We start from the raw sequence: 22,777 nt of genomic DNA, 5'->3' as shown, positions 1-22,777 counted from the left end.
ATCACAGAGAATGGTCTCTCACCTTGGTTTCCAATACAGAGTTATGATGTCACAATGCCCCCTTAGGCAGATCACAGACAAGGGTCTGTTACCTGCATAACCAGTGCAGAGTTATGATGTCAGAATGCCACCTTAGGCAGATCACAGACAACGGTCTGTCACCTGGGTGAACCGTGCAGTATTATGATGTCACAATGCCCCCTTAGGCAGATCACAGACAAGGGCCTGTCACCTGGGTGCCAAGTGCCGAGTTATGATGTCACAATAACCCTTAGGCAGATCACAGACAAGGGTCTGTCACCTGGGTGATGAGTGCAGAGTTATGATGTTACAATGCCCCCTTAGGCAGATCACAGACAAGGTGCTGTCACTTGGGTGCCCAGTGTGGACTTATGAGGTCACAATGCCTCCTTAGGCAGATCACAGACAAGGGTCTGTCACCTGGGTGACCATTGCAGAGTTATGATGTCACAATGCCGCCTTAGGCCGATCACAGACAAGGGTCTGTCACCTGGGTGACCATTGCAGAGTTATGATGTCACAATGCCCCCTTAGGCAGAGTACAGACAGGGTTCTGTCAACTGGGTGACCAGTGCAGAGTTATGATGTCACAATGTCCCCTTAGGCAGATAACGGACAAGGGTCTGTCACCAGGGTGACCAGTGTAGGGTTCTGATGTCACAATGCCTCGTTAGGCAGATCACAGACAAGGTCTGACACCAGGGTGACCCGTGCAGTGTTATAATGTATAGTATGCAATATATATTTTGTATATTTTCATATTTTATGTGCAGAATATAATATATATTTGGTGTACTTTTATATTTTATGTATGGTGTATAATATTTATTTGGTGTAATATCATATTTTATGTACAGTACATAATATATATTTGGTGTGCTTTGGTATTTTATGTATAGCATATAATATATATTTGGTGTACTTTGATATTTTATGTTCAGTATATAATGTATATTTAGTTTAATTTGATATTTTTTGTGCAGTATATAATATATATTTGGTGTACTTAGGTATTTTATGTACAGTGTGTGATATGTATTTTGTGTATTTTCATATTATATGGACAGTATATAATATATATTTGGTGTACTTTGATACTTTATGTACAGTATATAATATGTATTTATAGTAATTTGATATTTTATGTATAGTATGTAATATATATTGGGAGTTATTTTATATTATATGTACAGTATATACTATTTATTTGGTGTTCCTTTCCGTTTCTTTCCGTTCTGTTTCATTCCGTTCCACTCTGTTCCATTCCGTTCCATTCTACTAGGGTTGATCCAATTCCATTCTATTCCATTCCATTCCAGTCCGTTCCATTCCGTTATGTTCCGCGTCGATCTACTCGGGTTCATTCAATTCCTTTCTATTCCATTCCATTCCATTCCATTCCGTTCCATTCCATTCCATTCCATTCCATTCCTTTCCATTCCATTAAATTCCATTCCATTCCATTCCATTCCACTCTACTCGGGTTGATTTCCATTCCATTCCATTCCATTCCATTCCATTCCATTCATTCCATTCCATTCCATTCCATTCCATTCCATTCCATTCCATTCCATTCCATTCCATTCCATTCCATTCCACTCTGGTTGATTCCATTCAGTTCCGTTTCGTTCCATTCCGTCCCGTCCCGACCCGTCCCGTCCCATCCCGTCCCGTCCCGTCCCTTTCCATTCTACTCGGGTTGATTCCATTCCGTTCCGTTCCGTTCCGTTCCTTTCCGTTCAGTTCCGTTCCGTTCTGTTCCACTCGGGTTGATTCAATTCCATTCTGTTACATTCCATTAAATTCCGTTCCATTCCAGTACTTTCTGCGTTGTTCTACCCGGGTTGATTCAATTCCATTCTATTCCATTGAATTCCATTCCATTGAATTCCATTCCATTCCATTCCATTCCATTCCATTCCATTCCATTCCATTCCATTCCGTTCTACATGAGTTGATTCCATTCCATTCCATTCCATTCCATTCCATTCCATTCCAATCCATTCCATTCCATTCCATTCCTCTCACTCGGGTTGATTCAATTCCATTCTATTCCATTCCATTCCATTCCGTTCCATTCCATTCCGATCCGTTCCGTTCCATTCTACTCGGGTTGATTCAATTCAGTTCTATTCCATTCCTTTCCATTCCATTCCATTCCACTCTTTTAAATTGTACTCGGGCTGATTCCATTCCACTCCATTCCATTCCATTCCTCTCCATTCCATTCCATTCCATTCCATTCCAGTCCAGTCCATTCCATTCCATTCTACTTGGGTTGATTCCATTCCATTCCATTCCATTCCATTCCATTCCATTCCAATCCATTCCATTCTACTCGGGATGATCATTCCATTCCATTCCATTCCATTCCATTCCATTCCATTCCATTCCATTCCATTCCATTCCATTCCATTCCATTCCTTTCACTCGGGTTGATTCAATTCCATTCTATTCCTTTCCATTCCGTTCCATTCCATTCCGTTCCATTCCGTTCCGTTCAGTTCTACTCGGGTTGATTCAATTCAATTCTATTCCATTCCATTCCATTCTATTCCATTCCATTCCATTCCATTCCATTCCATTCCATTCCATTCCATTCCATTCCATTCCATTCCATTCCATTCCATTCCATTCCGTTGTACTCGGGTTGACTCCATTCCATTCCATTCCATTCCATTCCATTCCATTCCATTCCATTCCATTCCATTCCACTCCACTCCATTCCATTCCATTCTACTCGGGTTGATTCCATTCCATTCCATTCCGTTCCATTCCATTCCATTCTACTCGGGTTGGTTCCATTCCATTGCATTCCATTCCATTCCATTCCATTCCATTCCATTCCATTCCATTCCATTCCATTCCATTCCATTCTACTCGGGTTCATTCCATTCTATTCCGTTTCGTCTCGTCCTCTCCCGTCCCGTCCCGTCCCATCCCGTTCCGTTCCGTTCTACTCGGGTTGATTCCATTCCATTCCGTTCCGTTCCGTTGCGTTCTTTTCTGTTCCATTCCGTTCCATTCTACTCGGGTTGATTCAATTCCATTCTATTCCATTCCATTCCATTCCGTTCCGTTCCGCTATGTTCCGCATTGATCTACTCGGGTTGATTCAATTCCATTCTATTCCATTCCATTCCTTTCCATTCCATTCCATTCCATTCCATACTATTCCATTCCATTCTACTCGAGTTGGTTCCATTGAGTTCCGTTCCATTCCGTTCCGTCCCGTCCCGTCCCGCCCCGTCCCGTCCCGTCCTGTCCCGTCCCGTCCCGTCCCGTTCCGTGCCGTTCTACTCGGGTTGATTCCATTCCATTCCGTTCCGTTCCGTTCTGTTCCGTTCCGTTCTGTTCCATTCCATTCCGTTCTACTCGGGTTGATTCAATTCCATTCTATTCCATTCCATTCCATTCCGTTCCGTTCCACTATGTTCCGCGTTGATCTACTCGGGTTGATTCAATTCCATTCTATTCCATTCCATTCCTTTCCATTCCATTCCATTCCATTCCATACTATTCCATTCCGTTCTACTCGGGTTGATTCCATTGAGTTCCGTTCCGTTCCGTTCCGTCCCGTCCCGTCCCGTCCTGTCCCGTCCCGTGCGGTTGTACTTGGGTTGATTCCATTCCATTCTGTTCCGTTCCGCTCCGTTCTGTTCTATTCCATTCCGTTCCGTTCTACTCGGGTTGATTCAATTCCATTCTATTCCATTCCATTCCATTCTGTTCCGTTCCGCTATGTTCCGGGTCGATCTACTCGGTTTGATTCAATTCCTTTCTATTCTATTCCATTCCATTCCATTCCATTCCATTCCATTTCATTCCATTCCATTCCATTCCATTCTACTCGGGTTGATTCCATGCCGTTCCATTCCGCTCCATTCCATCCCATCCCGACCCGTCCCGTCCCGTCCCGTACGGTCCCATCCCATTCCGTTCTGCTCGGGTTGATTCCGTTCCATTCCGTTCCGTTCCTTTCCATTCCGTTCCACTCCGTTCCACGCGGGTTGATTGAATTCCATTCTATTAAATTGAATTCCATTCCATTCCATTCCATTCCGTTCTACTCGGATTGATTCCATTCCATTCCATTCCATTCCAGTCCATTCCAATCCATTCCATTCTACTCGGGTTGATTCCATTCCATTCCATTCCATTCCATTCCATTCCATTCCATTCCATTCCATTCCATTCCATTCCATTCCGTTCTACTCGGGTTGATTCCATTCCATTCCATTCCATTCCATTCCATTCCATTCCATTCCATTCCACACGGGTTGTTTCCATTCTGTTCTGTTCCGTCCCGACATGTCCCATCCCGTCCCGTCCCGTCCCGTCCCATCCCGTTCCGTTCTACTCGGGTTGATTCCATTCCGTTCCGTTCCGTTCCGTTCCGTTCCATTACGTTCCGTTCGGTTAGTTCCGTTCTATTCCATTCCGTTCTATTCCATTCCGTTCCGCTCTACTCGGGTTAATTCAATTCCATTCTATTCCATTCCATTCCATTCCGTTCTGTTCCGCTATGGTGTGCGTCGATCTACTCGGGTTGATTCAATTCCATTCTATTCCATTCCATTCCATTGCATTCCATTCCATTCCATTCCATTCCATATAAAATATATTTGGTGAAACTTGATACTGCATGTACAGTATACAATATATATCTGGTGAAATTTGATATTTTATATAAAGTATATAATATATATTTGGTGAAATTTGATAATTTATGTACAGTATATAATATATATTGGGTGAAATTTGATATTTTATGTACAGTATGTAATATGTATTTGGTGAAATTACATATTTTATGTACACTATATAATATATATTTGCTGAAACTTGATATTTTATGTACAGTATATAATATGTATTTGGTGTACTTTTCTATTTTATGTACAGTATATAATATATATTTGGTTTACTTTGATATTTTATGTACAGTTTATAATATATATTTGGGGTATTTTGATATTTCATGTAAAGTATATAATATATATTTGGTGTATTTTCATATTCTATGTACAGTATATAATATATATTTGGTGTAGTGTCATATTTTACGTACAGAATATAAAGTACATTTGGTGTACTTTGATATTTTATGTATAGTATATAACATATATTTGGTGTGCTTTGATATTTTATGTACAGTATATAATTTATATTTTGTGTATTTTCACATATAATGTACAGTATATAATATATATTTGGTGTACTTTTATATTTTAAGTACAGTATATAATATGTATTTAGTGTAATTTGATATTTTATGTACAGTACATAATATAAATTTGGTGTGCTTTGATATTTTATGTACAGTATATAATATATATTTGGTGTACTTTGATAACTTATGTACAGTATATAATATATATTTTGTGTATTTTCACACTTTATGTACAGTATATAACGTATATTTGGTATACTTTTAAACCTTATGTACAGTATATAATATATATTTGGAGTATTTCGATATTTTAAGTACAGTATACAATATATATTTGGAGTACTGTGATATTTTATGTACAGTATATATTATATATTCGGTGTATTGTGATATTTTATGCACAGTATATAGTATATATTTGGTGTACTTTGATATTTCATATACAGTATATAGTATACTTTTGGCGTAGTGTGATATTTTATGTATAGTATATAATATATATTTGGTGTACTGTGATATTTTGTACTGTATATAATATATTTGGTGTACTTTGATATTTTCTCTACAGTTTATAATATATATTTTGTGTAATTTTATATTATATCTACAGTATATAATATATATTTTGTGTACTTTGATATTTTAAATACAGTACTTAATATATGTTTGGTGTACTTAGATATATAATTTACAGTATATAATATTCATTTGGTGTAATTTGATATTTTATGTACAGTATATAATATGTATTTGGTGTACTGTGATATTTTATGTGCAGTATATAGTATATATTTGGTGTACTGTGATATTTTATGTACGGTATATAATATATATTTGTTGTACTCTGATATTTTATTCACAGCATATAATGTATATTTGGTGTACTTTGATATTTTATGTACATTATATAATATACCTTTGGTGTGCTTTGATAATTTATGTGCAGAATATAATATATATTTGGTGTACTGTTATATTTTATGTACAGTATATAATATATATTTTGTGCATTTTCATATTTTATGTACAGCATATATGTTTGTTGTACTTTTATAATTTGTGTACAGTATATAATACGTATTTAGTGTAATTTGATATTTTATGTACAGTATATAATATATATTTGCTGTGCTTTTATATTTGATGTACACTATATACTATATCTTTGGTGTACTTTGATATTTTATCTACAGTATATAATATATATTTGGTGTATTTTCACACTTTATGTACAGTATATAATATATATTATGTGTACTTTTATATTTTATGTACAGTATATAATATATATATAGTGTGATTTGATATTTTATGTACAGTATATGATATATATTTGGTGAACTTTGACATTTTATGTAACGTATATAATATACATTTGGTGTCCTTTGATATTTTATGTACAGTATATAATATATATTGGGTGTACTTTGATACTTTATGTAGTGTATATAATACGTATTTTGTGTATTTTCACATTTTATGTACAGTATATAATACATAATTTGAGTACTTTTACTATTTATGTACAGTGTATAATATGTATTTAGTTTAATTTGATATTTTATGTACAGTATATAATATATATTTGGTGTACTTTGATATTTTATGTACAGTATATAATATATGTTTGGTGTACATTTATAATTTATATACAGTATATAATATATATTTAGTTTAATTTGATATTTTATGTCCAGTATATAATATATATTTGGTGTGCTTTGTAATTTTATGTAATGTATGTGATATGTATTTTGTGTATTTTCATATTTTATACGCAGTATATAATATATATTTGGTGTAATTTCATATTTTATGTACAGTATATAATGTGTATTTAGTGTAATTTGATATTTTATGTACAAAATATAATATACATTTGGTGAACCTTCACATTTTATGTACTGTATATAATATATAAATGGTGTCCTTTGATAGTTTATGTACAGTATATAATATACTTTTGGGGTATTTTTATATTTTATGTACAGTATATAATATATATGGTGTACTGTGATATTTTATGTACAGTATGTAATATATATTTCGTGTACTGTGATATATTATATATAGTATATAATGTATATTTGGTTTACTTTGATATTTTATGTACAGTATATAATATATATATGGTGTGCTTTGATATTTTAAGTACAGTATATAATATATATTTGGTGTAATTTGGTATTTTATGTACAGTGTATAATATATATATTGTATATTTTCATATTTCTTGTACAGTATATAATATATATTTGCTGTACTTTTATATTTCATGTACGGTATATAATATTCATTTAGTGTAATTTGATATTTTATGAACAGTATATAGAAAGTATTTGGTGTGCTTTGATATTTTCTGTATAGTATATGATATGTATTTGGTGTACTTTGATAATTTATGCACAGTATATAATACGTATTTTGTGTATTTTCATGTTATATGTAAAGTATATAATGTATATGGTGTACTGTGATATATTAGCTACAGTACATAATATATTTTTGGTGTACTGTGTTATTGTATGTACAGTATATAATGTATATTAGGTGTACTTTGATATTTTATGTACAGTATATAATGTATATTTGGTGTACTTTGATATTTCATATACAGTATAGAGTATATATTTTATATAATTTCATATTTTATGTACAGTGTATAATATATATTTGGTGTACTTTGATATTTTATGTATGGTATATAATACATATTTAGTGTAATTTGATATTTTATGTACTATATATAATATATATTTGGTGTGATTTGATATTTTATGTAAAGTATATAATATATATTTGGTGTAGTTTCATATTTTATGTGCAGTATAGTAAATATTTTGTGTATTTTCCCATATATGTACAGTATAAAATAAATATTTGGTGTACCTTTATATTTTATGTACAGTGTATAATATATATTATGTTTAATTTATTAATTTTAGTACAATATATAATTTATCTTTGGTGTGCTTTGATATATAATGTACAGTATATAATATGAATTTTGTGTACCTTGATATTTTATGTACTGTATATAATACGTAATTTGTGTATTTTCACATTTTATGTACAGTAGTTAATATATATATGGTGTACTTTTATATTTTTTGTACAGTATATAGTATATATTTAGTTTAACTTGATATTTTATATACAGTATAAAATATACATTTTGTGAGATTTTATATTTCATGTACAGAATATAATATATATTTGGTGTACTTTAATATTTTATGTAGAGTACATAAAATATATTTGGTGAATTTTGACATTTTATGTTCAGTATAAAATATACATTTGGTGTCCTTTGATAATTTATGTACAGTATATAATATGCATTTGGTGTATTTTGATATTTTATGTACAGTATATAATATATATTTGCTGGACTTTCATATTTTATGTACAGTATATAATATATAATTTCCCTACTGTGATATTTTATGTACTTTATATCATGTATATTTGGTGTACTTTGATATTTTATGTACAGTATGTAATATATATTTTGTGTGCTTTGATAATATATGTACAGTATATAATATATATTTGGTGTACTGTGATATTTTATGTACAGTATATAATATATATTTTGTGAATTTTCGTATTTTCTGTACAGCATATAATATAGGTTTGTTGTAATTTTATATTTTATGTGTGGTATATAATATTTATTTAGTGTAATTTCATATTTTATATACGGTACATAATATATATTTGGCGTGCTTTGGTATTTTATGTACAGCATATAATATATATTTGGTGTACGTTGATATTTTATGTACAGTAAATAATAAGTATTTTGTGTATTTTCACATTATATGTACAGTATATAATATATATATGGTGTACTTTTATATTTTTTGTACAGTATATAATATATATTTAGTTTAATTTGATATTTTTTGTACAGTATATAATATATATTTGGTGTACTTTGATATTTTATGTACAGTGTGTGATATGTATTTTGTGCATTTTCATATTTTATGTACAGTATATAATATATATTTGGTGTAATTTATATTTTATTTACAGTATATAATATGTATTTAGTGTAATTTGATATTTTATTTACAATATGTAGTATATATTTGTTGGAATTTTATAATATGTACAGTATATAATTTATATTTGGTGTATTTTGATATTTTATGTACAGTATATAATATATATTTGGTGTACTTTGCTATTTTATGTACATTACATAATATATATTGTGTATATTTTCATATTTTATGTACAGTATATAAGATATGTTTGGTGTACTTTTATATTTTATGTATAGTATATAATATTTATTTAGTGTAAGTTGATATTTTATGTACAGTATGTAATATATATTTAGAATGCTTTGATATTTTATGTACAGTATATAATATATATTTGGTGTACTTTAATATATTATGTACTGTATATAATGCGTATTTTGTGTATTTTCACATTTCATGTACAGTATGAAATATATATTTGGTATACTTTATATTTTATGTACAGTGTATAATATATATTTATTTTAAATTTATATTTTATGTACAGTATATAATTTATATTTGGTGTACTTTGATAATTTATATACAGTATGTGAAATATATTTTGTGTATTTTCATTTTTTATGCACAGTGTATAATATATATTTGGTGTACTTTTATATTTTATGTACACTATATAGTATGTATTTAGTGTAATTTGATATTTTAAATACAGTATATAATATATATTTGGTGTACTTCGATATTTTATGTAAAGTATATCATATATATTTGGGGTATTTTGATATTTTACGAACAGAATATAACATATATGGTGCATTGTGATATTTTATGCGCAGTATATAATACATATTTGGTGTACTCTGATATTTTATGTACAGTATATAATACGTATTTAGTGTATTTTCACATTTTATGTACAATATATAATATGAATTTGGTGTACTTTCGTATTTTAAGTACCGTATAAAATATGTATTTAGTTTAATTTGAAATTTTATGTACAGGATATAATATTTATTTGGGGTACTTTGATATTTTATGTACAGTATATAATATATATTTAGTGTAATTTGAGATTTTATGTATAGTATATAATATATATTGTGTGTACTTTTATATTTAATGTACTGTATATTGTGTATATTTGGTGTACTGTGATATTTTTTGTGCAGTATATAATGTATATTTTGTGTACTTTGATATTTTATGTATGGTATATAATATATATTTGGTGTGCTTTGATATTTTATGTAGAATATATAATATATATTTGGTGTACTTTGATACTTTTTGTACAGTATATAATATATATGGTATATTTTCATATTTTACTTACAGTATATAATGTATATTTGCTGAACTTCTATATTTTATGTACAGTATATAATATTTATTTAGTGTAATTTGATCTTTTATGTACCGTGTATAATATATATTTGGCGTAATTTATATTTTATGTACAGTATATAATATATGGTGTATTGTGATATTTTATGTACAGTATATAATATATATTTGGTGTACTGTGATATTTTAGGTTCAGTGTATTGTGAATATTTGGTGTATTTTCATATTTTACTTACAGTATATTATACATATCTGGTGTACTTAGATATTTTATGTAAAGTATATAATATATATTTTGTGTACTTTCATATTTTATGTACAGAATGTAATAAATATTTCGGGTATTTAGATATTTTATGTACCGTATATATTCTATATGAGGTGTATTGTGATATTTTATGTAGAGTCTATAATATATGTTTGGAGTACTGTGATGTATTATGTACACTATATAATGTATAATTGGTGTGCTTTGATATTTTATGTACATTTTATTATATATTTGGTATACTTTGATATTTTATATACAGTAAATATAATATATTTTTTATATTTTCATCTTTTATGTGCAGTATGTAATATATATGTGGTGTACTTTTATATTTTATGTATGGTATATAATATTTATTGACTGTAATTTCATATTTTATACACAGTACATAATATATATTTGGTGTGCTTTGGTATTTTATGTACAGCATATAATATATATTTGGTGAACTTTGGTATTTTATGTACAGTTTATAATACGTATTTTGTGTATTTTCACATTTTATGTACAGTATATAATATATATTTGGTGTACTTTTATATTTTATGTACGGTATATAATATATATTTAGTTTAATTTGATATTTTTTGTACAGTATATTATATATATTTGGTGAACTTTGATAATTTATGTGCAGTATGTGATATATACTTTGTGTATTTTCATATTTTATGCACAGTGTACAATATATATTTGGTGTACTTTTATATTTTATGTACAGTATATAGTATGTATTTAGTGTAATTTGATATTTTGTACAGTATATAATGTATATTAGGTGAAATTTGATATCTTATTTACAGTGTATAATATACATTTGGTGCCCTTTGATATTTTATGTACAGGATATAATATATATTTGGGTTATTTTGATATTTTGTGTGCTGTATATAATATATATTTAGTGTACTTTTATATTTTATGTGCAGTATATAATATACACTTGGTGTACTGTGATACAGTATGTACAGTATATAATGTATAATTGGTGTACTTTGATATTTTATGTACAATATATAATATATATTTGGTGTACTTTCATATTTTATATACAATATATAATATACATTTTTTGTACTGTGATATTTTATGTACAGTATATAATATATATTTGGTGTAACGTGATATTTTATGTATAGTATATAATATGTACTTTGTGTGTTTTCCAATTGTATATACGGTATATAATATATGTTTGGTGTACTTTGATAGTTTATGTACAGTATATAATATATATTTGGTTTACCTTGATATATTATATAGAATATATTATATACATTTGTTATACTATGATATTTTATGAGCTGTGTATAATATATATTTGGTGTACTGTGATATTGTATGTACGGTATATATTTTTTATTTGGTGTGCTTTGATATTTTATGTACAGCATATAATATATATTTTGTATATTTTCATATTTTATGTACAGCTTATAATATATATTTGGTGTAATTTTTTATTTTATGTACAGTATATAATATGTATTTTATTTAATTTGATATTTTATGCACAGTATATAATATATGTTTGGTGAGCTTTGATATTTTTTGTTCAGTATATAATATACATTTGGTGTTCTTTCATATTTTATGTACAGTATATAATATATATTTTGTGTATTTTCACATTTTATGTACAGTATATATGTTTTGTGTATTTTGATAGTTTATGTACATTATTTAATATATATTTGGTGTACTTTGATATATTATATAGAATATATAATATACATTTGTTATACTGTGATATTTTGTGAGCTGTATATAATATATATTTCGTATACTGTAATATTTTATGTATAGTATATGATATATTTGGTGTACTATGATATTTTATGTACAGTTTATAATATTTATTTGGCGTACTTTAATATTTTATTTACAGTGTATAACATATATTTCGTGTATTTTGATATTTTAAGTACAGAACCTAATATAAATTTAGTGTACTGAGACCCATAATTCACAGTAAATAATATTCGTTTGGTGTAATTTTATATTTTACGTAGAGTATATAACATATATTTGGTGTACTTTGATATTTTATGTACAGTATATAATACATATTTGGTGTGGTTCGATATTTTATGAACAGTATATAACGTATATTTGGTGTACGTTGACATTTTATGTAGAGAATATAATATATATTTTGTGAACTTTGATATTTTATGTACACTATAAATTATTGATTTGGTGTACTTTGATATTTTATGAACCGTAGATAAAATATAATTAGTGTACGATGATATTTTATGTACACTATATAATATATATTTGGTGCACTGTGATATTTTATGTACAGTATATGAGGTATACTTGGTGTACTTTGTTATATTATGTACAGTGTATAATATATATTTGGTGTGCTTTGATATTTTATGTACAGTATATAAAATATATTTGGTGTACTGTGATATTTTATGTACGCTATATAATGTATATTAGGTGTACTTTAATATATTACGAACTGTATATTATAGGTATTTTGTGTATTTTCACATTTTATGTACAGTGTATAATATATGTTTTCTGTACTCTTATGTTTTATGTACACCATGTAATATATATTTAGTTTAATTTGATATATTATGTACAGTATATAATATATATTTGGTGTACTGTGATATTTTATCTAAAGTATTTGATATGTATTTTGTGTATTTTCATAATTTATGTACAGTACATAAGATATATTTGGTGTACTTTTATATATTATGTACAGTATATAACATGTATTTAGTGAAATTTGATATTTTATGTACAGTATAAAATATATAACTGGTGTGATTTTATATTTATGTACAGTATATAATATATATTTGGGGTATTTTGATATTTTAACTACAGTATATAATATATATTTGGAGTACTTTGATATTTTATGTACAGTATATAATATACAATTGGTGTTCTCTGATATTTTATATACAATATAGAATATACATTTGTTGTACTGTGATATTTTATGCAAAGTATATAATATATATTTGGTGTACTGTGATATTTTATGTACAGTGTATAATATATATTTTGTGTATTTTCATATTTTATGTACAGTATATAATATATATTTGGTGTACATTTCTATTTTATGTACAGTATATAATATATATTAAGTTTAATTTGATATTTTATATACAGTAAATAACAAATGGTGAACTTTGACCTTTTATCTACACTATATTATATACATTTGGTGTCTTTTGATATTTTATGTACAGTGGATAATATATATTTGGGGTTTTTGATATTTTATGTACAATTTATAATAAGTATTATGTGTATATTCACATTTTATGTACAGTATATAGTATATATTCGGTGAACTTTTACATATTATGAACAGTATATAATCTGTATTTAGTGTAATTTGATATTTTATGTAAAGTATATAATATATATTTGGTGTGCTTTGATATTTTATGTACAGTATATAATATATATTTGGTGTAGTTTGATATTTTATGTACAGTATATAATAAGTTTTTTGTGTATTTTCATATTTTATGTACAGTATATAATATACTTGGTGTAATGTTATATTTTATGTTGAGTATAAAATATATTTTTTGTACAGATTCATATTTTATGTACAGTATATAATATATATTTGGTGTAATTTGATATTGCATGTACAGTATGTGATATGTATTTTCTGTATTTTCATATTTTATGTACAGTATATATTATATATTTGGTGTACTTTCATATTTTATTCGAATTAAAGAATATGTATTTAGTGTAATTTGTTATTTTAGGTACAGTATATAATATATATTTGGTGTGATTTTACATTTTACGTACAGCTTATAATATATATTTCGTGTACTTTGATATTTCATGTACAGTATATAATATATTTTTGGTGTACTTTGATATTTTTTGTACAGAATATAATATATATTTCGGGTATTTTGATAATTTATGTACAGTATATAAAATATATATTGTGTATTGTGATAATCTATGTACAATATATAATATGTATTTGGTGTATTGTGATATTTTACGTGCGGTATATAATGTATAATTGGTGTAATTTGATATTTTAAGCACAGTATATAATATATATTTGGTGTGCTTCGATATTTTATGTACAGTAATTGATATGAGTTTTGTGTATTTTCATATTTTATTTACAGCATATAATATATATTTTGTGTACTTTTATACTTTATTTACAGTATATAATATGTATTTAGTGTAATTTCGTATTTTATGTACAGAATATAATATATATTTGGTGTGATTTTATATTTTACGTACAGTATATAATATATATTTGGTGCGGTTTGGTATTTTATGTACAGCATATAATATATATTTGGTGTATTTGATATTTTATGTACAGTATATAATATGTATTTACTGTAAATTGATATTTTATTTTCAGTATATAATATATATTTCATATGATTTCATATTTTATGTTCAGTATATAATATATATTTGTGGTATTTTGTTGTTTTATGTATGGTATATATTATATATTTGGTGTACTTTTATATTTTATGAACGGTATATAATATATACTTGGAGTATTGTGATATTGTATGTACAGTATAAAAAGTATATTTGCTGTACTTTGATATTTTATGTATAGTATATAAAATATATTTGTTGTACATTGATATTTTATGTACCGTATATAATATATATTTTGTAGATTTTCATATTTTATGTACAGTATATAATATATATTTGGTGTACTTTTATATTTTTTGTTAGGTATATAATATTTATTTAGTGTAATTTGATATCTAATGTACAGTGTATAATATATATTTAGTATAATTTGATATTTTAAGTACAGTATATAATATATATTTGGTGAACGTTGATATCTTATGTAGAGTACATAATATACATTTGGTGCCCTTTGATATTTTATGTACAGTATATAAAATATATTTGTGGTATTTTGATAGTTTATGTACAGTATGTTATACGTATTTTGTGCATTTTCACATTTTATGTACAGTAGATAATATATATTTGGTGTACTTTGATATTTTATGTACAGTATACAATATATATTTGGTGTTCTTTGATAACTTATGTACAGTATCTGATATATATTTTGCGTATTTTCACATTTTATGCACAGTGTATAATATATATTTGGAGTAATTTTATATTTTATGTACAGTATACAATATATAATTGGTGTAATTTACATTTTATGTACAGTATATAATATGTATTTAGTGTAATTTGATATTTTATTTACAGTAGGTAGTATATATTGGTTGGATTTTATATAATATGTACAGTATATAATTTATATTTGGTGTAATTTGATATTTTATGTACAGAATATAATACATATTTGGTGTACTTTGAAATTTTCTGTACCTTATATAATATATATTGTGTATATTTTCATATTTTATGTACAGTATATAAGATATATTTGGTGTACTTTTATATTTTATGTATAGTATATAATATTTAGTGTAATTTGATATTTTATGTACAGTATGTAATACATATTTAGAGTGCTTTGATATTTTATGTACAGTATATAATATATATTTGGTGTAGTTTAATATATTTTGTACTGTATATAATACGTATTTTGTGTATTTTCACAATTTATGTACAGTATAAAATACATATTTGGTGTACTTTTTTATTTTCTGTACAGTGTATAATATATATTTAGTTTAAATTTATATTTTATGTAAAGTATATAATATATATTTGGTGTACTTTGATAATTTATGTACAGTATGTGATATATAATTTGTGTATTTTCATATTTTATGCACAGTGTATAATATATATTTGGTGTATTTTATAGTTTATGTACAGTATATAGTATGTATTTAGTGTAATTTGATATTTTTTGTACAGTATATAACATGTATTTGGTGTACTTTGATATTTTATGTACAGTATATAATATATATTTGGGGTATTTTGATATTTTATGTATAGTTTGTAATATATATGGTGCACTGTGATTTTTTTGTGCGGTATATAATACATATTTGGTGTATTGTAATATTTTATGTGCAGTATTTAATGTATAATTGTTGTACCTTAATATTTTATGTATAGTATATAATATAAATTTGGTGTCATTTGATATTTTATGTACAGTATGTGATATGTTTTTTGTGTATTTTCATATTTTATGTACAGTATATTATATATTTGGTGTACTTTTATAATTTATGTACAGTATATAATATGTATTAAGTGTAATTTTATATTTTATGTACAGTATATAACATATATTTAGTAGAAATTCATATTTTATGTACAGTATATAATATATATTTGTTGAACTTTGACATTTTATGTACATTTTATAATATACATATGGTGCCTTTGATATTTTATGTACAGTATATAATATATATCTGTGGTATTCTGATAATTTATGTACAGTATATAGTATATATTTTGTGTACTTTCACATTTTATGTACAGTATATAATATATATTGTTGTACATTTATATTTTCTGTACAGTATATAATATTTCTTTAGTGTAATTTTATATCTTATGTACAGTATATTATATATATTTAATATAATTTGATATTTTATGTACAGTGTGTAATATATATTTAGTGAACTTTGATATCTTATGTACAGTAAATAATATAGATTTGGTGCCCTTTGATATTTTACGTACTTTATATAATATATATTTGTAGTATTTCGATATTTTATGTACAGTATAACATATATTTTGTTTACTTTCATATTTTATGCACAGTATATAATATATATGTCTTGTACTTTTATATTTTATGTACGGTATATAATATTTATTGAGTGAAACTTGATGTATTATGTACATTATATAATATATATTTGGCATGCTTTGATATTTAATGTACAGTATATAATATATATTTGGTGTACTTTGATATTTTATGTACAGTATATAATATATATTTGGGGTATTTTGATATTTTATGTACAGTATATAATATATATTTGGTGTACTGAGATATTTTATGTGCAGTATATAATGTATAATTGGTGTACTTTGATATTTAATGTACAGTATTTAATATATATTTGGTGTATTTTGATATTTTATGTACAGTATAGAATATATATTTTGTGTAATTTCACATTTTATGTACATTACATAACATATATTTGTTGTACTTTTATATGTTTTGTTCCGTATATAATATTTATTTAGTGTAATTTGACATCTTATGTACAGTATATAATATATATTTGGTGTGCTTTGATATTTTATGTACAGTATGTGATATGTGTTTTGTGTATTTTCATATTTTATGTACAGTATATAATATATATTTGGTGTACTTTTATATTTTATGTACAGTATAGAATATGTATTTAGTGTAAATTGATATTTTATGTTTAGTGCATAATATATATTTGGTGTGATTTTATATTTTAGGTACAGTATATAATATATATTTGGGTATTTTGATATTTTATGTATGGTATGTAATATATATTTGGTGTACGTTGATATTTTATGTACAGTATATAATACATGCTTGGTGTACTGTGACATTGTATGTACAGTATATAATACATATTTGCTGTACTTTGTAATTTTATGTGCAGAAATAACACATATATTGTATAATTTCATATTTCATGTAAAGAATATAATATATGTTTGTTGTACTTTTATATTTCATATACTGTATATAATATTTATTTGGTGTAATTTGATAATTTATGCAGAGAATATAATACGTATTTTGTGTATTTTAACATTTTCTGTACACTATATAATATATAGTTAGTTTAATTTGGTATTTTCTGTACAGTATTTAATATATATTTGGTGTAATTTGATATTTTATGTAAAGTATGTGATATGTATTTTGTGTATTTTCATATTTTATCTACAGTATATAATATACATTTGGGGTACTTTTATATTTTAGGTACAGTATATAATATGTATTCAGAGTTATTTGATATTTTATGTACAGTATATAATATATATATGGTGTACTGTGATATGTTATTTAATATATATTTGAGGTATTTTTATATTTTACGTACAGTATATAATATGTATTTGGTGGGCTTTGACATTTTAAGTACAGTATATAATATATATTTGGTGTACTTTCATATTTTATGTACAGTATGAGATATATATTTTGTGTATTTTCATAATTTATGCACAGTACATAATATATATTTGGTGTACTATTATATTTTATGTACAATACATAACATGTATTTAGGGTAATTTGATATTTTATGTACAGTATATAATATATATTTGGTGTGACTTTATTTTATGTACAGTATATAATATGTATTTGGTGTACTTTGATATTTTATGTACAGTACACAATGTATATTTGGTGTACTTTGATATTTTATGTACAGTGTATTAAATATATTGGGTGCACTTTGATATTTTATGTACAGTATACAATATATATTTGTTGTACTTTTATATTTTATGTATGGTATATAATATTTGTTTAGTGTAATTTCATATTTTATGTACTGTACATAATATATATCTGGTGTGCTTTGGTATTTTATGTACAGCATATAATATATATTTGGTGTACTTTGATACTTTATGTACAGTATATAATACGTATTTTGTGTATTTTCATATTTTATTACAGTATATAATATATATTTGGTGTGATTTTATATTTTATTTACAGGATATAATATATATTTGGTGTACTTTGATATTTTATGTACAGTATATAATATATATTTGCTGTATTTTGATATTTCATGTACAGTCTGTGATATGTATTTGTGCATTTTCGTATTTTATGAACAGTATATAATATATATTTGGTGTACTTTTATATTTTATGCACTGTATACAATATGTATTTAGTGTAATTTGATATTATATGTACAGCATATAATATATATTTACTATAATTTGATATTTTATGTACAGTATATAATATATATTTGCGGTATATTGATATTTTATGTACAGTATATAATATATATGTTGTATTGTGATATTTTATGCACAGTATATAATATATATTTTGTGTACGGTGATATTTTATGTACTGTATATTACACGTATTTTGTGTATTTTCACATTGTATGTACAGTATATAATATATATATGGTGTACTTTTATATTCTATGTACAGTATATAATATATATTATTTCGTTTATTTGATATTTTATGTACAGTATATAATATAAATTTGGTTTACTTTGGTATTTTATGTACAGTATATAATATATATTTGAGGTATTTTGATATTTTATGTACAGTTTACAATATTTATATGGTGTATTGTGAAATTTTATGTACAGTATATTATATATCTGGTTTAATGTGATATTTAATGTACAGTATATAATTTATATTTGGTGTACTTTGATATTTTATGTACAGTATATAATATACATTTAGTTTAATTTGATATTTTATGTACAGTATATAATATATATTTGGTGTACTTTCATATTTTATGTACAGTATGAGATATATATTTTGTGTATTTTCATAATTTCTGCACAGTATATAATATATATTTGGTGTACTATTATATTTTATGTACAATACCAAACATGTATTTAGTGTAATTTGATATTTTATATACAGTATATAATATATATTTGGTGTGGCTTTTTATTTTATGTACAGTATAAAATATGTATTTGGTGTACCTTGATATTTTATGTACAGTATACAATGTATATTTGGTGTAGTTTGATATTTTATGTACAGTATATAATATATATTTGGTGAACTGTGTTATTTTATGTACATTGTAAAATATATATTTGGTGTACTGTGATATTTTATGTACAGTATATAATGTATATTTGATGTGATTTGATATTTTATATAGAGAATAATATATATTTGGTGTGCTTTGATATTTTATGTTCAGTGTATAATATTCATTTGGTGTACTTTGATACTTTTTGTGCAGTGTATAATGTATATTTGGTGTACTTTTATATTTCATAGACAGTATAGAGTACATATTTTATAGAATTTCATATTTTATGTACAGTGTGTAATATATATTTGGTGTACTTTGATATTTTATGTACGGTATATAATACATATTTAGTGTAATTTGATATTTTATGTGCTGTATATAATATATATTTGGTGTGCTTTGATATTTTATGTAAAGTATATAATATATATTTGGTGTAGTTTGATATTTTATGTGCAGTATATAATAAATATTTTGTGTATTTTCACATTTTATGTACAGTATATAATATATATTGGGTGTACTTTCATACTTTATGTACAGTATATAATATCTATCTGGTGTACTTTGATATATTATATGCAATGTATAATATACATTTGTTTTTCTGTGATGTTTTATGTGCTGTATATATTATATATTTTGTGTTCTGTGATATTTTATGTTCAGTATATAATATATTTGGTGTACTTTGATATTTTATGTACAGTTTATAATATTTGTTTGGGGTACTTTGTTATTTTATTTACAGTATATAACATATATTTGGTGTCATTTGACATTTTAAGTACAGTATATTATATAAATTTGGTGTAATTAGACGCTTAATTTACAGTATATAATATTCGGTTGGTGTAATTTTATATTTTATGTAGTGTATATAACATATATTTGGTGTACTTCGATATTTTACGTAGTGTATATAATATATATTTGGTGTACTGTGATATTTTAGATACTTTATAATATATAGGTGTACTTTGATATTTTATGTACAGTATATAATTCATATTTGGTGTGCTTTGATATGTTATGTACAGTATATAATATACATTTGGCGTACGTTGATATTTTATGAAAAGTACATAATATATATTTTGTCTACTTTGATATTTTATGTACATTATATAATACTGATTTGGTGTAGTTTCATACTTTAAGTACCGTAGATAAAATATATTTGGTGTACGATGATATTTTATGTGCAGTATATAATATATATTTGGTGTACTGTGATATTTTATGTACAGTATATAATATATATTTGGTGTACTTTGATGTTTTATGTACAGTATATAATATATATTTGGTGTACTGTGAAATTTTATGTACAGTATATCAGGCATATTTGGTGTCCTTTTTATTTTATGTACAGTATATAATGTATAGTTGGTGTGCTTTGATATTTTATGTACAGTATATAAAATATATTTGGTGGACAGTAGTAATTTATGTAAAGTATATAATATATATTTTGTGTATTTTCAAATTTTATGTACAGTATACAATATATATTTGGTGTACTTTTACATTTTATGTACAGCATATAAGATATATTTAATGTTATTTGATATTTTATGTACAGTATATAATATATAATTGATGTGCTTTTATATTTAATGTACAGTATATAAAATATATATGGTGTACTTTGATATTTTATATAGAGTATATAATATAAATTTTGTTTATTTTCACATTTATGTGCCGTATATAATATATATTTGGTGTACATTTATATTTCATGTAAAGTATATGAAATATATTTAGCGTAATTTGATATTTCATGTACAGTATATAATATATATTTGGGTATTTTTATATTTTATGTATGGTATGTAATATATATTTGGTGTACGTTGATATTTTATGTACAGTATATAATACATGCTTGGTGTACTGTGACATTGTATGTACAGTATATAATACATATTTGCTGTACTTTGTAATTTTATGTGCAGTAAATTACACATATATTGTATAATTTCATATTTCATGTACAGAATATAATATATGTTTGTTGTACTTTTATATTTCATATACGGTATATAATATTTATTTGTTGTAATTTGATAATTTATGCAGAGAATATAATACGTATTTTGTGTATTTTAACATTTTCTGTACACTATATAATATATAGTTAGTTTAATTTGATATTTTCTGTACAGTATTTAATATATATTTGGTGAAAGTTGATATTATATGTAAGGTATGTGATATTTATTTTGTGTATTTTCATATTTTTTCTACAGTATATAATATA

The sequence above is a fragment of the Gorilla gorilla genome, chromosome 17, assembly GCF_029281585.2.
Source record: "Gorilla gorilla gorilla isolate KB3781 chromosome 17, NHGRI_mGorGor1-v2.1_pri, whole genome shotgun sequence".
NCBI lineage: Eukaryota > Metazoa > Chordata > Mammalia > Primates > Hominidae > Gorilla > Gorilla gorilla.
The sequence above is the reverse complement of the archived record's forward strand: the minus strand, read 5'-3'. Positions refer to the sequence as shown.